General features: G+C 41.4%; 1 pseudogene; it reads right to left on the bottom strand.

Annotated features, from left to right (window-relative positions):
• Positions 1-1,289: 1,289 nt before the first annotated feature.
• On the bottom strand, positions 1,290-2,992 carry LOC136125708 (alpha-globin transcription factor CP2-like; annotated as a pseudogene).
• Between the last annotated feature and the right edge of the window lie 5,530 nt (positions 2,993-8,522).

Below are 8,522 nucleotides of genomic sequence, written 5' to 3'. Positions count from 1 at the left end.
CTCAGCATAATGTGTAGAGGGATTTCTGGATAAAATTTACATGTGAAAAAAGACCCATAGTCTTACACATGCACACACACAAAAGCACACAATCACAATCAGGAAGAACTAAAGTATATGGTAAGAATGCAAACAGGATGGGAATGAATTTCTTGTAAAGCTTATATAAATGAACGCTACATGAGTAAAAGAACTTTCTAGACCAAGAGAAGATGCAGAGAGAGGAAAGAGAAAGCAGAGGTTAGTCTAACTCAATAAATAGTTTGAGGTCATTCAAGAACAGTGAATTTGGGGAGTTATAGATAATCCCTAGTTTTCACCACCTCAAATTCTGTGAATCTAACTGATGATGCTTTGAAAGCGTCTATGTTTTCATTTTTTGTAGGTCTTGATTTGTTCATCATTATTTAGGTGTGGTTTGTCCCTTTTGGTGTTAATTTCTCCATTCTCGCTCAGTGTTAATATCTAATTCACCAGAAGAGCCACAGTAAGAAATGATGGCAAGCACAGAGGACCGCAAGGGTGGCAGTCATGAATGGCAGTTAATAAGAGCCAGACTGCCTGGGTTTGCATTTCAGTGTCACTAGCTGCTAGCTGCCTGTTACTTAGCAAGCTCCTCGGCTACTCTATGTCTCATTTCCTCATCTTCAATTAGGGATCATTATTACCCACTTCACATAGGGCTATTAAGAGGATTTAAACAAGATAATCCATTTAAAGAATTTATCACACTGCCTGGCACAACTAAATGTGCAAAAAATGTTAGCTAAAGTTACTATTAGTCATAGAATTACAGGGGAATCAAAAGAAGAATTTTCTTCTTTCTCTGTATTTCTCTTTGATGAGGTTTTCAGAGGCAAAAAAGATTGAGGATCTAGTCTTATGAATATAGATATTTGCTTTTATGTTAGAAAAAATATTACATGGCTCCATATCACAAAATTTAACATCTTTCCATTAAACATCACACAATTCTCATCATCATTATGCCCTACACACACCTTAAATGATGTGGAGTTTCTACTGATATTCATCAACAATAGGGTCCAGAAATTTTAAAAAAGAAATAGTTGCAGAAATGCATGTTGGGCAGTAATCTGTGTGTGCCCCAAGAGCTTGGACCAAAACAGGTGCCTGGGATTCTGCCTCCAAGGCCTGGACTCCCCCACATACAGTCAGATGCGTCAGGTTCCTGCAGCCCTTCAAAGCTCCATTTGCGACCCCCTTCAAGAGGGGAGTTTCCAGTAGGTGAAAGAAGCAGCAGCCACTGAGGACGGAATGTCCCACACCTACTTCAGTATGATATGATAGCAATCATTGGTTTCTGCTTTCATTGTGTCCAGAATAAAACAGGCTTCTTCCTGAAAGTTCTGTATCATCTCATCACTAATGAGCACGTGGATTCCTGTGGGCCCCTGCTTGTGGACCTGGCTGATCTGGCAAGGGGAAATGCTGAAAAGCTGAGCAATTTTTTTCCATCAGTTCAACAGCTGTCAGTTCTTCTAGGTAGATGGTATGGTAAACGAAGAAAGTATTTGAGTCTCCATCCTCATGCTTCTGCTCCTGTTGTTGCTGCTCCCCCAGCTGCAAGGATTCCTGACAAACATAAATGGTTAGCCTTGGGCTCACATCAGGACTTTTAATGCATTAAAAAGTTTGATTCCAGGCTTCCCTGGTGGTGCAGTGGTTGAGAGTCTGCCTGCCGATGCAGGGGACACGGGTTCATGCCCCAGTCTGGGAAGATCCCACATGCCGCGGAGCGGCTGGGCCCGTGAGCCGTGGCCGCTGAGCTTGCGCATCCGGAGCCTGTGCTCCACAATGGGAGAGGCCACAAGAGTGAGATGCCTGCGTACTGCAAAAGAAAAAAAAAAAAAAAGGTCTGATTCCATCTGCAGGGCCACAGATTTGAATCACATCATCTCTAGTTAGTTTCAACAAATCTGCACCTGAAAAGTTTGTAAAAAGCCTCGTGAATGTGGAAAAACGGTTTCGATGCAACCACTGCAGAACCTCCTGAGGTGTGGTTGTTGGCAGGAGGTTACCTGTGACTGGAGAGGCCTCTGGCTGGTGATTTGGTGAACCATTTCCTCTCCCAAGAGAAAGACTGTTATGGGAACTGTAGAAGCCAGGTGATGGGGAATTATTGACATATGTGATCTCAGGCCATGGAGAACACTCTGTGAGTATAGTTGTCTCATAGGAAGGTTGATACTTCTCCTTCTCATGAGGCGTTCGTTTCTCCATTTTCTCCCTGTTTTTTGTTTTCTGTCTGTACCTTTGGGCTTGAAGACTTTGATCTGGCAGCTGGCTGAGTGAAAGTGCCCAGTATATTCCCCGTTCTCATTCTCCTTGAAGGTATCGATTTGCACTCGAAATGGCACTCCCTTCTCTCCACCATGTTTCCTCATAGTGAACTCTGTGCTAATACAATGCACCTGAATAAACACAGATGTCCTCCTTGCAGCGTCCCACAGGAATTCCACTGTATTTGGTTGGTTTGGACTAGCCCTAGGGTCGATTATACCCACAGACATTGGGATATCAAGAATGCTATCTCCAGGTGGGTTCCACCTCCAGCCTTCCAGCTGCTGATGTTCAGTGTATTGTAGCCATCTGTCATGGAACACAACATGGAATACACTCTTCACCAATTTGCCATTAATTTCTGGTAGTTCTCCAAGTTTCCTGTTGTCTAGTATTCGGATTTCATAAGATTGGCCTTGATTGAGATATGTCAGGGTTTCATCATGGAGTCTCACTGCTGGAGAGGTGGCAGCACAAAGCACATATTGAAAAGGGAGGATTTTATTCTCATTGTCTGGAGGCAAACTTGACTCTTCTTGCTTAAAAATGGGCAATGCTAGGACATCACTCATGCTACAGGCACCAGCACGCAGTTGTGGCCGATCCCGGATAGTCTAGCGTCAGAGTCCTGCACCAGCCGGGATTCAGTCACCGATGAGGTCAGAGGCAGCTTCAGAGCGCAGACCATCCTGGCTCCTTCCTTTTGCCCCAGGAGACACTGTTTCTAGTACAAAGGCGGGTAGTGTGAGTCTACCCAACGGGGGCAAGACTGCAAGACTGTAGAAAACTCCAAACCAAGATCTCCCACGCAATACTCACCAGCCACCCCCAAGCCGCACCCGCACTGCCCGCACAACTAATCTCCCGCACCCTATGCTTCTCGCTCTTGGCTGCCCTAACTTCCAGAATCCCTCCCCCTCCCCCGTCCCCAGCCCCCTGGGGCTGCGTGAGGGTCCTTTGGCTTAACTCTTCCAGACTGCCCAAAGGCAGTCCTGGACTCCTCTCACTCCTACTCTTTGGGCTCTCCCCTTGAACTCATGGTGGGCACTCGCTGCTTTCCAAACAGACCAGCAGCAGCCACCCGCTGCCTACCCTACGCTCCCACGCCGCTTTTGTAACTTTCCCCCCACACTTTTCTGCGGGAAACCCCCTCCCCCTCGGGAACCGGTCTCCTTTCCCCTCCAGGCCTCTCTTCCCGTCAGTCCCAAGATCACTTCTGGTAACGCCTTCTCAATCCCACGGCTCTTAGGACCAAATCCAGGTTCCTGCTGAGTTGCCTCCCTGCCCTGTGCAGCCCCCTACGGCCTGGAAGCATGGATGGAGAAAGCTCAGCACTTGCTTGAATCCCAGACTCACCAGGCTCCTCCAGCTACCGCAGCCCCATCACCAAACAATCATGGCACCCTCTTCCTTCACCCTATCTGCTTCCTTTTATTCCCATTAATGTGACTACTAGAAAACTTTATTTTGATTATTTATTTTAAATTTATTTCATTGAGGTACAGTTGGTTTACAATGTTGTGTTAATTTCTGCTATACAGAAAAGTGATTCAGTTACACATACATATTCATCCTTTTTCATATTCTTTTCCACTATGGTTTATCACAGGATATTGGATATAGTTCCAATAGTGGGGTTTGGGCAAAGGATTGCATGCCTAGTGAAGGAGTGAGCCGTATGCATCATATTTTTGCAAAATGGCCTTCAGTTCTAGGTGTTACAGAAATATTTTACACAAAATGATGAATCTGACAGTTATCTCAAATTTAGAGCTGAGGAACTTTCCTAGGACAAGCTCAGAGGCAGGTGAAGGACTTGGTAGTGGAGTGAGCTTTGGTTGCCGGCAGGAAGCAAGGCTGTTGCATTGACTCTGGCCTTGACTCAACGTAAAACATTGAACTAATCGTTCCTCTGTGCCTCAGTTTCCTCATCTGCAAAATGGGAGAAGCTGGACTGAAGTACGAATATACCTTAAATTCAACAATTCTATGACAGTTTCTTTGAACCTATAGTTTTGTTGGGTAGGAAGAAAAAACTTCATAGATATTGGTGTTCAGGGATGAAGTTTTTTCAGCTTTCGCTGGTAGCAGTAAGAATTATTCCTACTTAAAACTTTCAAAAGGAGACTTCCCTGGTGGTCCAGGGGTTAAGACTCCATGCTTCTGGAGTTTCTCAGTTTTCCTGGATATTTCCCAGTCTACAGGAGCTGTGTGCCTGACAGGGTCTTGGTGCTCTGGCCGGGTGTCAGGCGTGAACCTCTGAGGTGGGGGAGCCGAGTTCAGGACACTGGTCCACCAGAGGATTCCCGGCACCACATAAGATCAAATGGCGAAAGCTCTCCCAGAGATCTCCATCTCAACACTGAGACCCAGCTCCACTCAATGACCAGCAAGCTCCAGTGATGGAAACCCCATGCCAATCAACTAGCAAGACAGGAACACAACCGCACCCATTAGCAGAGAGGCTGCCTAAAATCATAATAAGTTCGCAGACACCCCAAAACACACCACCAGATGCAGTCCTGCCCATGAGAAAGACAGGATCCAGGCTCACCCGCCAGAACACACACACAAGTCCCCTCGACAAGGAAGCCTACACTACCCACTGAACCAACCACACCCACTGGGGACAGACACCAAAAACAACAGAAACTATGAACCTGCAGCCTGTGAAAAGGAGACCCCAAACACAGTAAGTTAAGCAAAATAAGAAAACAGAGAAATAAACAGTAGATGAAGGAGCAAGGTAAAAGCTCACCAGACCAAATAAATGAAGAGGAAATAGGGAGTCTACCTGAAAAATAATTCAGAGTAATAATAGTAAAGATGATCCAAAATCTTGGAACTAGAAAGGAGAAAATACAAGAAACATTTAACAAGGAGCTAGAAGAACTAAAGAACAAAAAAAAACGATGAACAACACAATAGATGAAATTAAAAATTACCTAGAAGGAATCAATAGCAGAATAACTGAGGCAGAAGAATGAAAATGACCTGGAAGATAAAACGGTGGAAATAACTACTGCAGAGCAGAAAAAAGAAAAAAGAACGAAAAGAATTGAGGACAATCTCAGAGACTTCTTGGACATAATTAAACACTCCAACATTCGAATTATAGTGGTGCCAGAAGAAGAAGAGAAAAAAAAAAAAAAAAAGGACAGAGAAAATATTTGAAGAGATTATAGTTGAAAACTTCCCTAATATGGGTAAGGAAAGAGTCAATCAAGTCCAAGGAGCATACAGAGTCCAATAGAGGATAAAACCAAGGAGAAACATGCCAAGACACATATTTATCAAACTATCAAAAATTAAACACAAAGAAAAAATATTAAAAGCAGCAAGGGGAAAGCAGTAAATAATATACCAGTGAATCCCCTAAAGGTTAACAGCTGATCTTTCAGCAGAAACTCTGCAGACCAGAAGGGAGTGGCAGGACAAATTTAAAGTGATGAAAGGGAAAAACCTACAACCAAGATTACTCTACCCAGCAAGGATCTCATTCAGATTCAATGGAGAAATTAAACAGTTTACAGATAAGCAAAAGCTAAGAGAATTCAGCACCACAAAACCAGCTGTACAACAAATGCTAAAGGAACTTCTCTAAGCAGGGACACAAGAGAAGGAAAAGACTTACAATAACATACCTAAAACAATCAAAAAAATGGTAATAGGAACATACATATTGATAACTACCTTAAATGTAAATGGATTAAATGCTCTAACCAAAAGACAGAGACTGGCTGAATGGATACAAAAACAAGACCCACACATATGCTGTCTACAAGAGACCCACTCCAGACCTAGGGACTCATACAGACTGAAAGTGAGGGGATGGAAAAAGATATTCCATGCAAATGGAAATCAAAAGAAAGCTGGAGTAGCAATTCTCATATCAGACAAAAGAGACTTTAAAATGAAGACTATTACAAGAGCCAAAGAAGGAAACTACATAACGATCAAGGGATCAATCCAAGAAGAAGATATAACAATTATAAATATTTATACACCCAACATAGGAACACTTCAGTACATATGCTAACAGCCATGAAAGGGGAAATCGACAGTAACACAATCATAGTAGGAGATTTTAACACCCCACTTTCACCAATGGAAAGATCATCCAAAATGAAAATAAACAAGGAAACACAAGCTTCAAATGATACTTTAAACAAGATGGACTTAATTGATATTTATAGGACATTCCATCCGAAAACAACAGAATACATTTTCTTCTCAAGTGCTCATGGAACATTCTCCAGGAAAGATCATATCTTGGGTCACAAATCAAGCTTTGGTAAATTTAAGAAAATTGAAATCATATCAAGTATCTTTTCCAACCACAATGCTATGAGACTAGATGTCAATTACAGGAAAAAAAATCTGTAAAAATATATAAACACATGGAGGTAAACAATACACTACTAAATAACCAAGAGATCACTGAAGAAATCAAAGAGGAAATCAAAAAATACCTAGAAACAAATGACAATGCAAACATGATGACCCAAAACCTATGGGATGCAGCAAAAGAAGTTTTAAGAGGGAGGCTTATAACAATACAATCTTACCTCATAAAACAAGAAACATGTCAAATAAACAACCTAACCTTACACCTAAAGCAATTGGAGAAGGAAGAACAAAAAAACCCCAAACGAAGCAGAAGGAAAGATATAATAAAGATCTGATCAGAAATAAATGAAAAAGAAATGAAGGGAATGATAGCAAAGATGAATAAAAGTAAAAGCTGGTTCTTTGAGAAGATAAACAAAATTGATAAACCATTAGCCAGACTCATCAAGAAAAAAAGGGAGAAGACTCAAATCAGTAGAATTATAAATGAAAAAGGAAAAGTAACGACTGACACTGCAGAAATACGAAGGATCGTTAGAGATTACTACAAGCAACTATATGCCAATAAGATGGACAACCTGGAAGAAATGGACAAATTCATAGAAAAGCACAACCTTCTGAGACTGAATCAGGAAGAAATAGAGAATATAAATAGACCAATCCCAAGCACTGAAATGGAAACTGTGGTTAAAAATCTTCCAACAAACAAAGGCCCAGGACCAGATGGCTTCATAGGCGAATTCTACTAAACATTTAGAGTAGAGCTAACACCTATCCTTCTCAAACTCTACATAAATATAGCACAGGGAGGAACACATCCAAACTCATTCTACGAGGTCATCATAACCCTGATACCAAAACCAGACAAAGATGCCCCAAAAAAGACAACTAAAGGCCAATATCACTGATGAAAATAGACGCAAAAATCCTCAACAAAATATTAGCAAACAGAATCCAACAGCACATTAAAAGGATCATACACCATGATCAATTGGGATTTATCCCAGGAATGCAAGGATTCTTCAATATACACAAATCAATCAATGTGTTACACCATACTAACAGATTGAAGGAGAAAAACCATATGATCTTCTCAACAGATGAAGAAAAAGCTTTTGAGAAAATTCAACACCGATTTATGATAAAACCCTCCAGAACATAGGCATAGAGGGAACCTACCTCAGCATAATAAAAGCCATATATGAGAAACCCACAGCCAACATCATTCTCAATGTTGAAAACCTGAAACCATTTCCACTAGGATCAGGAACAAGACAAGGTTGCCCACTCTCACCACTCTTATTCAACGTAGTTTTGGAAGTTTTAGCCACAGCCATCAGAGAAGAAAAGGAAATAAAAGGAATCCAAATTGGAAAAGAAGAAGTAAAGCTGTCGCTGTTTGCAGATGACATGATACTATACATAGAGAATCCTAAAGATGCTACCAGAAAACTACTAGAGCTAATCAATGAATTTGGTAAAGTAGCAGGATATAAAATTAATGCACAGAAATCTCTTGCATTCCTATACACTAATGATGAAAAATCTGAAAGATAAATTAAGGAAACACTCCCATTTACCATTGCAACAAAAAGAATAAAATACCTAGGAGTAAACCACCTAAGGAGACAAAAGACCTGTATGCAGACAACTATAAGACCCTGGTGAAAGAAATTAAAGATGATACAAACAGGTGGAGAGATATACCAGGTTCTTCGATTGGAAGAATCAACATTGTGAAAATGAGCATACTAGCCAAAGCAATCTACAGATTCAGTGCAATCCGTATCAAACTACCAATGGCACTTTTCACAGAACTAGAACAAAAAATTTCACAATTTGTATGGAAACACAAAAGACCCCGAATA

Source organism: Phocoena phocoena, chromosome 7 (assembly GCF_963924675.1).
Source record: "Phocoena phocoena chromosome 7, mPhoPho1.1, whole genome shotgun sequence".
NCBI lineage: Eukaryota > Metazoa > Chordata > Mammalia > Artiodactyla > Phocoenidae > Phocoena > Phocoena phocoena.
Note: the sequence above shows the minus strand (reverse complement) of the source record. Positions and strands in the feature narration are given on the sequence as shown.